The following is a 14904-nucleotide window of genomic DNA, read 5'->3' on the forward strand; positions in this document are numbered from 1 at the left end:
AGACTTTTCTTGGTCTAACTCACACTAAAGCGATTTTTAAGCCAGAAATCTTTTAAAAATATTAAGACGGTCACTCACATTATAAAGTTGAAAATAGCATGACATGTTTTGCTCCATGACGAGGTGCTTCAACAGGAGCACGTTTTGGCGGACCTTGAGCATGTTACCAAAGCTTAATTTCACTTTATCTGTATATTTTTTATAAATGTTTGAATCTAAATTGCAAATCATATTAGTTTACGAGCTTTATGAAGTAATTCCATACTTTAATATTATAAATGCGAAAGTCTGCCTGTCTGTCTGTCTGTCTGTCTGTGTGTTACCTCTTCACGCTTAAACCGCTGAACCGATTTAGTTGAAATTTGGCATAGAGATTGTTTGAGTCCCGGGGAACGTAGGATAGTTTTCATGACGGAAATCATCCCTAAAGAGAGGTTTGGAAATTGAGAACTTTAATGAGTTGCCTGATAATTGATGTCAAGCAATTAAGCTTATGACTAAATTGAATGATTGCTATTACACTTTTTCCAGGCGCTAAACTTACTCTAGCTGCTATTAATTACTGATTCCACGCAGACGAAGTCGCGGGTAAGACTAGTCTGAAATACTACAAAGAACTACGGATTATTGTCTGTAAATTGATACACGAGCGAGGACTTAAATAACACGAGGCAGGCAACCTCCGACCGAGACGACAGCTCAAATCAGGCATTAGGCATGTTTGTGAAGCAGCTTATTGTAAACAGGGACAGGTGGCAAGCGAGCCCGAGGGCTACTCGTAGCTATAAAAAATTTCCAGGCGCTAAACTTATACTCTAGCTGCTGTTACTGATTCCACGCAGACGAAGTCGCGGGTATGACTAGTCAGAAACACTACAAAGAACTACGGATTATTGTCTGTAAATTGATACACGAGCGAGGACTTAAATAACACGAGGCAGGCAACCTCCGACCGAGACGACAGCTCAAATCAGGCATTAGGCATGTTTGTGAAGCAGCTTATTGTAAACAGGGACAGGTGGCAAGCGAGCCCGAGGGCTACTCGTAGCTATAAAAAAATTCCAGGCGCTAAACTTACTTTAGCTGCTGTTACTGATTCCACGCAGACGAAGTCGCGGGTATGACTAGTCAGAAACACTACAAAGAACTACGGATTATTGTCTGTAAATTGATACACGAGCGAGGACTTAAATAACACGAGGCAGGCAACCTCCGACCGAGACGACAGCTCAAATCAGGCATTAGGCATGTTTGTGTAGCATCTTATTGTAAACAGGGACAGGTGGCAAGCGAGCCCGAGGGCTACTCGTAGCTATAAAAAAATTCCAGGCGCTAAACTTATACTCTAGCTGCTGTTACTGATTCCACGCAGACGAAGTCGCGGGTATGACTAGTGTAACGTCCTGCCTCCTAGGTAGGTATCGGGGGACCACAATAACACTAAATGCAAATAGGTTTCGTATGCCTAGTGACACTCGTCCGTCCGCGGCCAGAGCTGAAGCTAGACTGCCCGTTTCCCCGCGCCCCCCCGCTCCGGGCGAGTGTCACCTGTCATACCGTTTATTAATCAACTCATGACGTCACATCTCTCCCTTTTCATAAGAAATTACATTAACATATATCTAACAATATATATACAGGATATATGTATAGACCTGTCATGAGAAACACTTCCACTTTGCATTCAATTACATTGACATTATTGCACAGCTTTCCGATTAGTTCGACGATCTTTTTTTATTTTCATTATTATTCTTCTCTCCGTAGCTCTTCATATAATCACGCTTCGATTAGTAATTTACTCCTTTTAATTATTCTCACTTCTCATTTCTTCTGTATCCACCTGTGTCTCTTTGTCCAGGTCCTCGTTTTCCGATGGCTTTGGATCACATATACGCCAATTTCCTTCCACCTTCTTCAAGTGAATTACATTTCGGCGATATTCTTGCCCCGTCTCATTGTTTTTTACTTTATACTCATTTCCATTTGAGCTTATGACGGTGTGAGTGACTGGGCTAAAAGGAGTGGTGAGTTTGTTTTCCTTCACAAAATTTTTAATGTATACCTTTTCTCCTATTTCTAATTCATTATCTTGTGTCTTCCTTTTCAAATCATCATATCTTTTCCCTTTATCTTTCATCTCCCGATCACGGTCTCTGATTTCGGAATCATCTAAATCATTGCCTGGTTCCAGTGAAGGGATTTTGTCTCTAAATATCCTGGAATAGAACATTTCAGATGGTGTTTTACCTGTGGTTGTATGGGGAGTTCCATTATACATAACCAAGTAGTCTAACATGTCTTTTTGCCAATTAGATTTTTGACTTTGACTTATCCTAAGTCTTTTGAGGATATCTCTATTCTGGCGTTCTACCTCGCCATTTTGTTGGGGACAATATGGAGTTGTATAATGTATTTTTATGTCTAACTCGTTGCAGAAAGCCTTAAATTCATCGCTTGTAAATTGCCTGCCATTGTCAGCCTTAATAGTCAAAGGACGCCCTACTCTCGAAAATATTTCCTCTAACACTGCTATTGTGTCTTTCGTAGTAATCGACTTCATTGGTTTTATTTCCTTGTAACGACTATAATAGTCGATGACCACTAACAAGTAATGTCCTGAAGGAAGCGGGCCAAGGAAGTCAATTGCTATATCTTGCCAGGACTCAGTGGGTAAGATACGTCTTTTTAGGGGAATTGGCGGATTACCCGCTGAAACTAATGTACAGCCCTTGCAACTTTTGACCCTGTTCTCGGCATCTTTGTCTATTTTGGGCCACCAGACTTTGGTACGTAACCGTCCCTTCATAGCAATTATGCCGGGGTGGCCTTCGTGAGCCGCATCAAGGACTTGTTGTCTCAATTTTAGGGGTATAACTATTTTATCACCGCGTAGTAAGAGGCCGTTATGCGTCCACAGTTCTGATTGAAACACCCGGTAATTGTTGATTCGCGGATCCCAATCGTTACGTTCCAATGCATTTAATACCAGTTGAGTTTCTTCGTCTGATTGAGAAATTCTCATTAAGGTATGCATTGGTACCGCTATTGGTCTTGCGTACTCAACAAGCTTATGGACGTGGTGTTCATCGTCAAAAGATGAAGACTCGATTTCTTTGCACAGCCGCGATAACGGGTCCGCTATGTTTGATTTACCCGGTTTATATACGACTTTAAAATTATAAGCTTGTAACCGCAATACCCAACGTTCGATTCTAGCAGATGGCTTTGAACGTGGCCCAAAAATCACCTCTAAGGGTTTATGGTCGGTTACCAGATCAAAGCTTTCCTTGCCATACAGATACATGTGGAAATGTTCGACGGCCCACACTAAGGCCAAAGCTTCCTTTTCTGTCTGGCAGTACCGCTTTTCTACTTCCGACAAACTTTTATTCCCATAAGCAATGACTCTGGGCCCCCTAGGGCCTAATTGAACCAATACTCCTCCTAACCCTACTGGGCTCGCATCAGCCATGACTAGTGTTTTGGCGTTAGGATCATAAAACCCCAGGGTTTTAATATTATTGAGGCAAGATTTGAGCTCTGCAAAAGCCGATGCTTGTTCTTTTTGCCAATATGGTGAAACATCAGACTTTTGACCGAGCTTTAATGACAATAACCGCCTAATTGGCTCCGTTAGGGTTGAAAAGTTAGGTATCCATTTGTTTACGTAATTTACCAACCCTAAGAAGCTTTGAACTTCTTCCACGGTTCTTGGGGGCCTGAATGTCTCAATTACCTTTACGTACGTATCGAGGGGTTTAATTCCCTCGCATGATAACTCGTGACCCAAAAATTGGATATGCTTGACATTAAATATGCATTTTTTCTCGTTCAGGAGCACATTTGCTTCCTTGAGAACGCTAAGAACGTGTCCAAGCCGTGCGCGATGTTCCGCTTCATCTTTTCCAAAAACGACTATGTCATCAATGAAATTAACCACACCGTCGCACGGCAACAGGATACGTTCCAACGTTTTCTGGAACAGCTCTGGTGCGCAAGATATCCCAAACATTAACCTTTTGTAGCGAAATAAGCCCTGATTGGTAATAAATGTTGTGATATCCCGGCACTCTTCCTCGATTTCTATCTGGTGGAATGCATCTTTAATGTCAAGCTTGGAAAATATCTTGGCCGATCTAAATCGCGATAGAAGCTGATCCATGGTTGGGAGGGGGTGATTTTCACGAACAATAGCCTTATTCGCGCAACGCATGTCCACGCAGAGCCGAATATTATCATCGCTCTTTAGTACCGGTACTATTGGGGAAACCCATCCCGAAGGTTCCTCCACAGGTTCAATGATGTCGAGTTGGATTAACTCATTTATTTTATTTTTAACTTTTTCCTCTATTGGAATTGGTATCCTACGGTAAGGCTGACTAACTGGAGTTACAGATTTGTCTATGGAAATGCGTAATTTTACATTATTGAACTTAGGAAATTTGGTGTTATTACTCACAGAATTTATGTCCAGACCCAACTTCAGCACTTTGAGGGCTATAGCGGTGTTTTTCCCTAAAAGATCGCGATCGCCCTCCTTGATGACGTAGAAGACATCAGGTCTTGTTTCTGGTCCAAGCGAGATTTCCGCTTCGAACGATCCTAAAACAGTTAAGGGCGTGTTGCCATAGGCCATAAAAGTTTTGCTCGGATCCGCATCTTGGTTAGTAATTTGCACCCCATTATCCTTTAGGTACAACCAAGTTTTGTCACTTATGATATTAGACTTGCTCCCCGAATCGATAAGCAATTCTACGTTGACACCTCCAATAGTGCAGTTAACTTTAGTGTCATCGTCCATATAGAAAATATAATTTATTTCCGGTTTAGCTTTTGTTTGCTGCTGTCGGATAGTTTGCGGTTCGCTTGTTTTCGAATTTTCGAATCGGGGTTTCTTGGCAGCCGTATTGTTTTCGCTCTGGTCAGGGTTTTTCCTTTTGCTAGCGCGAGTTCTGCATTGAGACTTGAAATGGCCAGTGTAACCACACTTGAGGCAATTTTTGTCTTTAGCGGGGCATAGATTATCATTTTTATGCTTTGATCCACCACAACGTGAACACTTGTTATTATTTTTGTTGTTGGCTTTGGCATCGATTTTGTTGATGGGTTGTGTGTTGCCATTGCCACTAAATCCAGACAATTGTCTTTGGACCGACTCAAGAACATTTGCCTCGCTTATTATCTTATCTAGAGAAGCGGTGTCGCCTAAAGTCAGTATTTTTTTTCGCAACTCGTTTGACTCACATTTTTCGCAAATTTGGTCAATCAATTGTTCACTATCATCCGCAAATTTACATTTTGAACATTGGGTCCGTAGTCTTACGAGGAACTTTTCGAACTTCTCCCCCGACTGCTGTTTTATTAATCGGAATAAGTGACGTTCGTAAACTTTACTCTGCTTAGGCTGAAAGTACATGTCCAGTTTTTCTAGAGCTGTTTTATATACGTCAGGGTCAGGCGGATTTACGTCGTCCTCAACATGAGCACCCGGAATATTGAAATAAATGTCTTGAAAAGCTGGCCCCCCCATGTGAAGAAGTGTGGCTCTTTTCTTCTTCGGGTCTACTATGTTGGCAGCCAGTAAATAAATATCTAAAGCTCGTTTCCATTTCTCCCAGCGGACTCCCAACGACGCGGGGTCAGAATCGCAATCAAGATGTTCTAGTGGGGGTAATTGGGACATTGTGGGGCTACCTAAAACAATAGAAATACATTTTTATCCGTCTGTTTAACTTACTATTTTATTTTGATTTCCGAGAATCTTCTAGGTAGGAGTTTAAACCAAGAAACTAATGCCTAAAGTAAGTTACCGAATTTCTTTGTTATCAATTAAAATGGATTGAACTAGTAATAGGTACTTTTATTGAAGGTAGTTGTAAAAACTAAGTTTACAATTTACAGCACGGCGTAACCATGGTATTGACAAGGACCGGTACAGCGAGGAAATGCTGCCAGCATTTACGGCATATGCCCCGGGAGATATATATGTATATATGTATCTATTTGTATCTTATTCTAAGATTTAAATCTTTTTTTTTTTTTTATAAGCAGGTAGTTATCTATTGGAGTACATTTCAAATAATGTTATTTCTAATTGAATACTGACTTTAGATTAGGACGACCTTTCTACTCACTAGACTTTGTACATACTTATTTATTCTATCTTGTGCTGGTTGAAAAATATTCAGCCGGCATGACACATTTTTATTGTGATGTACCTTTTGTGATTATAGGTATATTTTTAACATAAAAGTGAATTTTATATTCGTTACCCTTCCCGTCGTATTAACGTATCCTTCCCGTTCTGGTGGTCATTTATACTAACCACGCTTTTGGTCCTAAGTAGTAACCTACTGCAAAATTACGCCTTTATTACATTAGCTAAACATTGTGAAGCAAAATTAAATCAGCACCTACCTGTGCTTGTCACAATGTGTATTTAAATAGTGACCTTGAAGTTACAAAATAAGTTAAGGATTTCGCAATGGCAGACGCCCGATTAGGGTTTCGCCATAGCCGAAAAAGTAATTATTATTTATATTGTTAGGTAGGGGTAGGCATAGTTATATTCTTACGCAATAGGTACGATGTCCAGATGCGCCGCCGCAGCCTGGCGCCTACCGCTACGAATTGCTTAGGTATCTAATTTAAGTGGATTACTTCCGAAACTAATAAACACGGCAAATCTTTGTTTGTAATGTTTACTGAAGGCGTTAACATTCATCGGCAAAGGTTGGGTAACGAATAAACACCTTTTTGTTTATGTTTACGTACATCTCGTGGGTTCTTTATTGCATTTTTATATTTAGCAATGGTTATAGTGGTGTAACTAGTTAAATAAGCTACTATTTACCTCTTCCCTTTATTTGAGACAGGATTTTTCACTTACTTGGAAACTCGTCGCCACTTGTAACGTCCTGCCTCCTAGGTAGGTATCGGGGGACCACAATAACACTAAATGCAAATAGGTTTCGTATGCCTAGTGACACTCGTCCGTCCGCGGCCAGAGCTGAAGCTAGACTGCCCGTTTCCCCGCGCCCCCCCGCTCCGGGCGAGTGTCACCTGTCATACCGTTTATTAATCAACTCATGACGTCACAACTAGTCTGAAATACTACAAAGAACTACGGATTATTGTCTGTAAATTGATACACGAGCGAGGACTTAAATAACACGAGGCAGGCAACCTCCGACCGAGACGACAGCTCAAATCAGGCATTAGTCATGTTTGTATAGCAGCTTATTGTAAACAGGGACAGGTGGCAAGCGAGCCCGAGGGCTACTCGTAGCTATAAACAGTATGTACGGTCGAGTTCAAACATCGTTACAATCCACCGTTCCAAAAATATATACACGACCTTATTTTCAGTGTCTTACCGATGGTCCCGGGTTCGAATCCCGGCAAGGGTATTTATTTGTATGATGAACACAGAGGCTTGTAAATATAAAACGTTGGCTTGTGAAAATGTTTTTTCGACTGTACCTAGTACGGGATGATAGGTAATTTGTTTTTGGCAACGAAAGATATTAACTACTGAAATTGAAGGATTTTTATGAGTTGGTATCAAGCTCCACATTGAATCGGAAAACCAACTTGGGTAAGACATATTAAATATATTAATAACGGGTCACTCACGTGTTTTAAGTCGAAAACGCTCGACATGTTTCACTCCGTACCGAGTAGCGTCATCAGGAGCTTGCTTGTCGAGCGTTTTCGACTTAAAACACGTGAGTGACCCGTTATTAATATATTTAATATGTCTGTGCCTCACGGAAGTTTTGTTATTAAAACAACTTAGGTAAGGGTAACCTATATGGTAAAAGAAACCAATTCAAACTTAGAAGTTAGACCAAGAAAAGTCTGCAGATTTTGTCATGATGACGTCATAATTTTATAGAAGTTTGGGGTTTAAAATAACACTTGCACTGCGTGTGCTGTCAAAATCTCTGCAGACTTTCCTTGGTTTGACTATACATTTTTTATCAAAAGGATGTGTTGTTATAATTCGTGCGTACATTTCGCTCATTGGTACACGTATTGTCAATGATATCATATTAACATAAAAATGACAAAAAAAAATGGTTCGAATTGGCTTCCCGGAAGTCTAATGTATCAATGTAAAGTCAATAGTCAATATATTCTTTATTCAAATAGCCCTAACAACAAGCACTTTTAAATTGTCAAGTTTTAAATATTACCTTAATCGTAAAAGTTCGATTTACCTAGTTTATTTTTATAAAAAAAACTTTTTTTTAAATTACTGTAAGTAGTATATTTATCTCCATAATCGGCCTCTTGGTTTGATTCCTAAAATCAAATTTAACTCTCTTATAGTTTCACATTTTCCCTTACTTCCCTATATGGATTAAGCTCTCTGTATACATTTTAATATCTACATTATCTACACGAACATAATAACTTGCAAGCAGCTTATCCCGTCTTACATTTCCTGGTATTATATCGTACAGGAAACCCACAATAATTCTAGGTATTCAGCGCAGAAAAGACGTAAATTTCAATAGCTCGTTGTAGGCCCGTAAGCTGCGGTGTGAATCTCTCTAGGCGCATAATATCGCACCATTATGGGGGCTGCTAGGGGTGCCAAAATAGTACATTTCGATGCTAGTGCGGAAATATGTCATTACTTTACATTACATCACATTCCGCACGTGTATGTTACGACGTTTTTAATACAGTTGCGAAAAAATAAGAAAAAACAAGTAAGGAATAAAAACAATATCGAATGTTGCCTTTGGAAACTTAAAACATGCTTGCAGTAAGAAAAAACGCCTCTTCTTTGACAGGCGTTTCGGCAGCTATTCCTACCTCTACCTTCCATAGCTATTCCGTTCCATTTAGACAACTTATTAAGAACGGTTTTTCAATATTCAATATTAAAAAATAAACGTGTTATAATGATGAAGAGGTCTTAAAATATGAAATATGTATATTTTTCGTATTCTTACATTAACAGTAGGTTTTTATGTTGATTACGACGTTTAAAGGAAACTAATATTAACACTCATCAATAAGTAGTCATGAATTGGAACAAGTATAAATTTAAAAAAATTGAAAAAGTGAAAAGCACTAGTTCGCGAATACCAACTTTCCGCACGCTAAACAGCTACGTAAAGTAGCACTTTTTGAGCAACTATATAAAAAAAAAATTACCAATTTTAATGGTAATAATATGTCCAGCACATGAACCCTGTTGAAGTGTTCCTATAAACTGTAATAATAATAGTGACACTGGAAAAACACAAATTAAAATATTTTCATAGAAAATAATTTAATTTGTTCTTAAGAGAACTCTGTTTCTGTTTACGGTTCTCATCAGATGTCCCACGAGAGCAAGTGCACTGGTAAGTACCATCGCAGGCACTGTTAACTGTCCAACGGTGGACCTTATTACAAAAGACATAAGGTCCACAGATGGACAGTTAAGACTTGATCAATTTCTGTCCTGATAACACTGCAATCTACTGTGAAGTAACCCTTTTTGAGGAAAAAAATACTAAATGGATCCAGTGATTCTTGTGAAATCGGGGAACAAACATAAAAAACAAAGATCCTGATTATTTGAGAACATCTTCCATTAAATAAAACTATGAAAACGGATTATATCGCGTATATTGAATTTATAATACATCCCGACGTTTCGAACCCTTTACAGCGTTCGTGGTCAACGGGTGACTGATTGTTCATTATTTTTAGTATGTGGGTATTTTTGCACTTTGTAATTTTTCCTCAGTCACCCGTTGACCACGAACGCTGTAAATGGGATGTATTATAAATTCAATACACGCGATATAATCCGTTTTCATAGTTTTATTTCATGAGTAACTATCGCGGTAACCGAAGACAATATTAACATCTTCCATTCTGAAGTCGATAAAAATTAAAAAAAATAATATTAAGCTCTCATACCTATATTAAATAATATTGTACATTCATGTCACAACCCTAGGTGTAATAGCTCGCTAGCTTCCGCCTCAGGGCACCGCCGGCATTGGGATCTACAAATAGATCCGGATATACTCGGGATTGATAATAAGCTCGCTTTTACACGGTAGGTATATTGTGCACTTCAGTATAAGTAATGTGATTATGATATGAGTGACTATGATTTTTGAGCTTTTTTCTACCACTTTCGTTTGTTCACTGTTTGAAAATATTTGTGTCAATCAGTCACAATAGATGGCGTTGGAATATTATCTTATCTCCGACACGGGCAACCTGACATATATAACCGAACATCCGTCCTTAGATATATTTGAATGCAGCTTACCTACATTCAAAAATAAAATCCGCAAAATTTTGTGTCCATAGGCTGCGTTCACAATTGTAATTTCCGTAAACGCTTTTTTTATTTTTATTTTTGATTAATTAATTAAAAATATTTAGTATAATTTAGTTTTAGTTTTAGACTTAGGTAGTTTAATTTACTAGCGCACGCAATTCTGTAAACTAAATATTGCTACTGTTTATTTTACTTTTCTGTTCATAATCTTGTGTAGAAATGGCATCTCACCTCCCTAGCAATAAATTGTAACTAAATCTTCTTATCCTTCTGTGCACATGTTTAGAGTTATAGTCTAGATCTGAACTGTATGCTAATATTGTATTAATTTCTGCAATTGTCTATAACTTGTTTTGTGAGCCAAATAAATAAAATAAAAATGAAATACGCGTCGTTACGTATTTTTGTTCTGCTTTCTCGTCAGCATATATACGACCTACTAAGTTTAAGTAAGTACCTGTACATGGTCGTGTAAATAAATAAATTCGAGCGAAATGCACGTGTACTTACTTACTTACTTACTTATTTACTTACTTACTTACTTCGCTGGCTCAGCGACCCGAAGTGGATCTTGGCCTCCGATACTAGGTTTCGCCATTCGTTCCTATCCTGTGCGATCCGACGCCATTCAGCCGCCTGGATGTCAAATAGGTCCTTCTGGACCTCATCGATCCACCGGTACCTTCCGACCGGACGTTTCCCAGTTAGTCGCACCATATAAGCTCTCTTGGCCGCACGATCCTCTCCCATCCTCTCCACGCAAATGCACGTGTAAGTGATGCCAAAATGAGATCAAATCCACATCAATAGCCATCATAAGTTCGGTTCAAATCGGCTTTCATGGTGAGTTTAGGAGACGCTGCTATGGGATAAATATATATTCTTGGTAAAATTAATATGTAGAGCCGGTTAATTTAATCAAACAAGTGCACCAATGTTGCGAAACTTAGTGAAGCTCTAGGTTACATTTCTAGAAAGAGGATTTGTCAATGATATCAGTCTATACCCCGGGGTTTTAGACGTGGGAATGATGAAGTGAATTAAGTGTATTTATAATTTTGTTTATTGTAAAATAGTTATCAAACTATGAATTGAAAATAGGTACCTGATAAGCTCCAAATATTAAATCACATTTACAAACGGGTTTATCGCGAATTAAATGTTAAGTTCCAAATATGCTTAGAAATGATATATACAGCCAAACATTCTTAAATGTCTTCGTTTACGATAGGTATGAGTAAGAGTAAGTAACTAGTAGCATATATCTATGTTGTCTTTCACACTTTTAGACAAGTCTTTTTTAAATAACAAAACCTCTGTGAGGCACTGACGTATTAAATATTAAACCGGGTCACTCACGTTTATAAAGTAGATGATTGATTGAGTCGCGTCGGGCCACCAACGCGAGCGCTCAGAAAATGCTCCTCGTTATGGAGCGAAACATGTTGAGCAATCATCGACTTTATAAACGTGAGTGACCCGGTTGAATATATTTAATACTATTACAAGTCTGCTTGGCTCCATATTTCACAATTAAACCAGAAACTTCCTGTTTACAATTAAGTAACAAAAGTTTCCAGCTGAATAATTTTTACGAGAAAAGGATTCCAAACTTGACTTCCGGAAATGAAAATATAAGATTCCATTTGCATTTTACACGGTACGAATTAACTAGGGAGTTCAAGTTATTAACTATCGCTGTAGCGAGTATTTGTCTCAAGCAAAAGCAGTAGATAGGACATCCGCTAGCTGGCGCGGTTGAACGGAGCGGGTGCGGAATAGTATGAGAAACGCTAGCTGGCCATACACACTAGGGTACGCCCGCGCAGTTTTGCACGTACAGTTCAACTGCACAGTCGAAGCTGGTTAGAAAACTGCACAGTCAAATGCCACGTACCTACGCTACGTTTTATCTGTGCAGTTGGCAAAACTGCGCAAGCATACCCTAGTGTGTATGGCCAGCTTAACTGGCGCGGACGCGTGCGACGGATTTGACCTACAATGGCACCCGCGTGCGCGCGCCCACTTCGTGCACCCGCGCCAGCGGACGCCCATAGGGATGTTATTTAAGTGACAGTCGCAAAAAGAAAACGCCGATCGAAACTTAAATAATGAATGCAAATAATTACGTGACTTTTCGTGTGCATCTGTCATCGCAATACATTTTTAATTTTGCCGTTAGTCGTTAAACGATTTTCACAATATCATTTGATATTTACTAGCCGCTTTTAAAGTAGGGATCGTGTCGTATCAAAAAGTCAAAGAGCTGGCGCGGGATAGGGAAAGCTGGAAGATACTCCACCGACAAGAGAATAACTCTTAAGCTAATGATGATGAGCCGCTTTTCGGTGAAGAAAAACATCGTGAGGAAACTGGACTAATCCCAATAAGGTCTAGTATACCCTCTGGGTTGGAAAGATGGCAGTCGCTTTTGTAAAAACTAGTGCCCACGTCAACTCCTGGGATTAGTTGCCAAGCGGACCTCAGGCCCCCATTAGCCATGGAAAAATGTCGGGACAACGCGAGGAAGATGACGATTTTGGATAAAATAATGCAAGAGCGAAATGTTACTTTATGTTATGATGTTCGCGTTAGGCCATTTAGAATAAAAAAAGTGACTCACTTTTGTAGAGGAATTTCCTTCTGCGATGTCGTAATTTGGTTCACTTGAAACTAATACTCTCTATGAAATAGGAATACAGGTGTTGCTTGATCAGCAGAAATGACTTAACTACCTATAAATTTAATTGGCACTTAAGCTCTTTTTAAGTCGAGTTCAAAGAAGTCACGGCTTTCCTGGTAAAAGTTTATGGAGTCATTGTTTTTAACTTAATTATTTTTAAATTTGCTTGAAAGGCAGTTGGTTGAATGTTGAAAGTATGACACTGAGACTTATTAGAAAATATAAATTTGACCTTATATTTATTGGACTCTGATCTAAAAGTGTGTTTAGTGAAGTTATTTTATTTATGTGCCATTTCGTATCTTTTCATAGTGACAATCAATATGTAGTTGGTCAAACCAATTTGTCAGTTAGTAACAACCAGGAAAATTATACTCATCCCTTTCTTTTGGGCGCTGGTACTAGTGTAAGACAAAGATAGTATGATTCTCTCTGTCTATGTTTGAAATGAGACAGTCCTTTGACAAACTATAGAAGCAGATAGGGATCTTATATTATAGTCACTGTAACAAAGGTACGAAACTACGAACATGAACTAATACTCTAACACTATGGGCATGTGGTGCGGAGGCATGAATGTCATTTGACGACAAAGGTCATGGAGACTATATAAAGGAGCCAAATCTCTATGTATGAAAAGTGTCCATCAAAAAACAGTAATTAGGCGGCGCCACCATACACCGAAATACTACCAAAAACAACCTACGTAATTTGGTCGGGTTATTTGTTGGTTCATGTTATACTCATGTCCCAGAGCCTAACTAGCGCCACCGGAGAGATTAGGAACTATTATTTAAAGCTGAAAGCGGTCACTTTTGCAACAATTCTGCCATAAGAGATTGGCATCCTTTCTATACCATCCATAACAAAGGTATTATTCTAGTAATTAATATGCAGGGTTGTAAGAGATAAGGCAAATAAATAAAAAGTTGGATGGACTATTTGAGAGTTGATATGAAAATAAAGCGATGAAAGAAAAAAAAACATGCTGCGTAGATCCCAAGTGAATGGGATAAGGGCAAGTTAATGGAAAAGGCATCCAAATATTTGCGACCCACCAGCACACTTGGTGCCTCGATCTATATGGCGACTGTATAGAGAAAAAATCGCATCTCTTTTGTTTTTGTGAGTGAAGTGTTCGGATAGACGTTCTATTTTTGAAATTTGTAATATGACAAGGTTTTTATAGGTAATTATTATTCACAAGAAATATGTTTGTCAATTTTTATGTAATTTATTTAATATGCTTTTAAGATTCCGTAGTCAACTAGGAACAAATTGTGTCACTATTGTATTGTCCCCTGGACAACGAGACAGAAAAACAACAAAAAGGTGAGGTACACAATTAAATGCAGGTTAGCTAAGTATTTTATTTATTTTTAGCTATTTTAACTTATTCAGTGGCTATACTTAGCATATTTCAGGCGAGTAAGACGTTGCAAACTGGAATAAATCGACGGTTAAGCCGCCTTAAGCCCGGCTCAACCCGGATACGGTCTCAATGTGTCTAACAGTTTTACAAATAAAAAGGAATGGAGTTTTTTACTGTCCCTTTTTTCGTTTTACAAATAAATTATGTTTCCTTGTTGGGTTTATATTTCAAACGAGATCCACATCTAAAGATCATTTGTCCGTCTATCTGTCTGTCAAAAGTATAATGTAGGCTGTCTATAAGGAAAATAAATATGTTTTGTTGGTCTAAAGCTGTCAATATTAGTACGTTCCGCGGGTTTACGTTTGTGCCTCATTTCTGTCCCCTAATATCCCGATTTTATAAAACCTTTCAATTCTTTTTTAGGGTTCCGTACCCAAAGGGTAAAAACGGGACCCTATTACTAAGACTCCGCTATCCGTCTGTCTGTCTGTCACCAGGCTGTATCTCATGAACCGTAACAGTTGAAATTTTCACAGATGATGT

The sequence above is a fragment of the Cydia strobilella genome, chromosome 14 (assembly GCF_947568885.1).
Source record: "Cydia strobilella chromosome 14, ilCydStro3.1, whole genome shotgun sequence".
In the NCBI taxonomy this organism is placed as follows: Eukaryota; Metazoa; Arthropoda; class Insecta; order Lepidoptera; family Tortricidae; genus Cydia; species Cydia strobilella.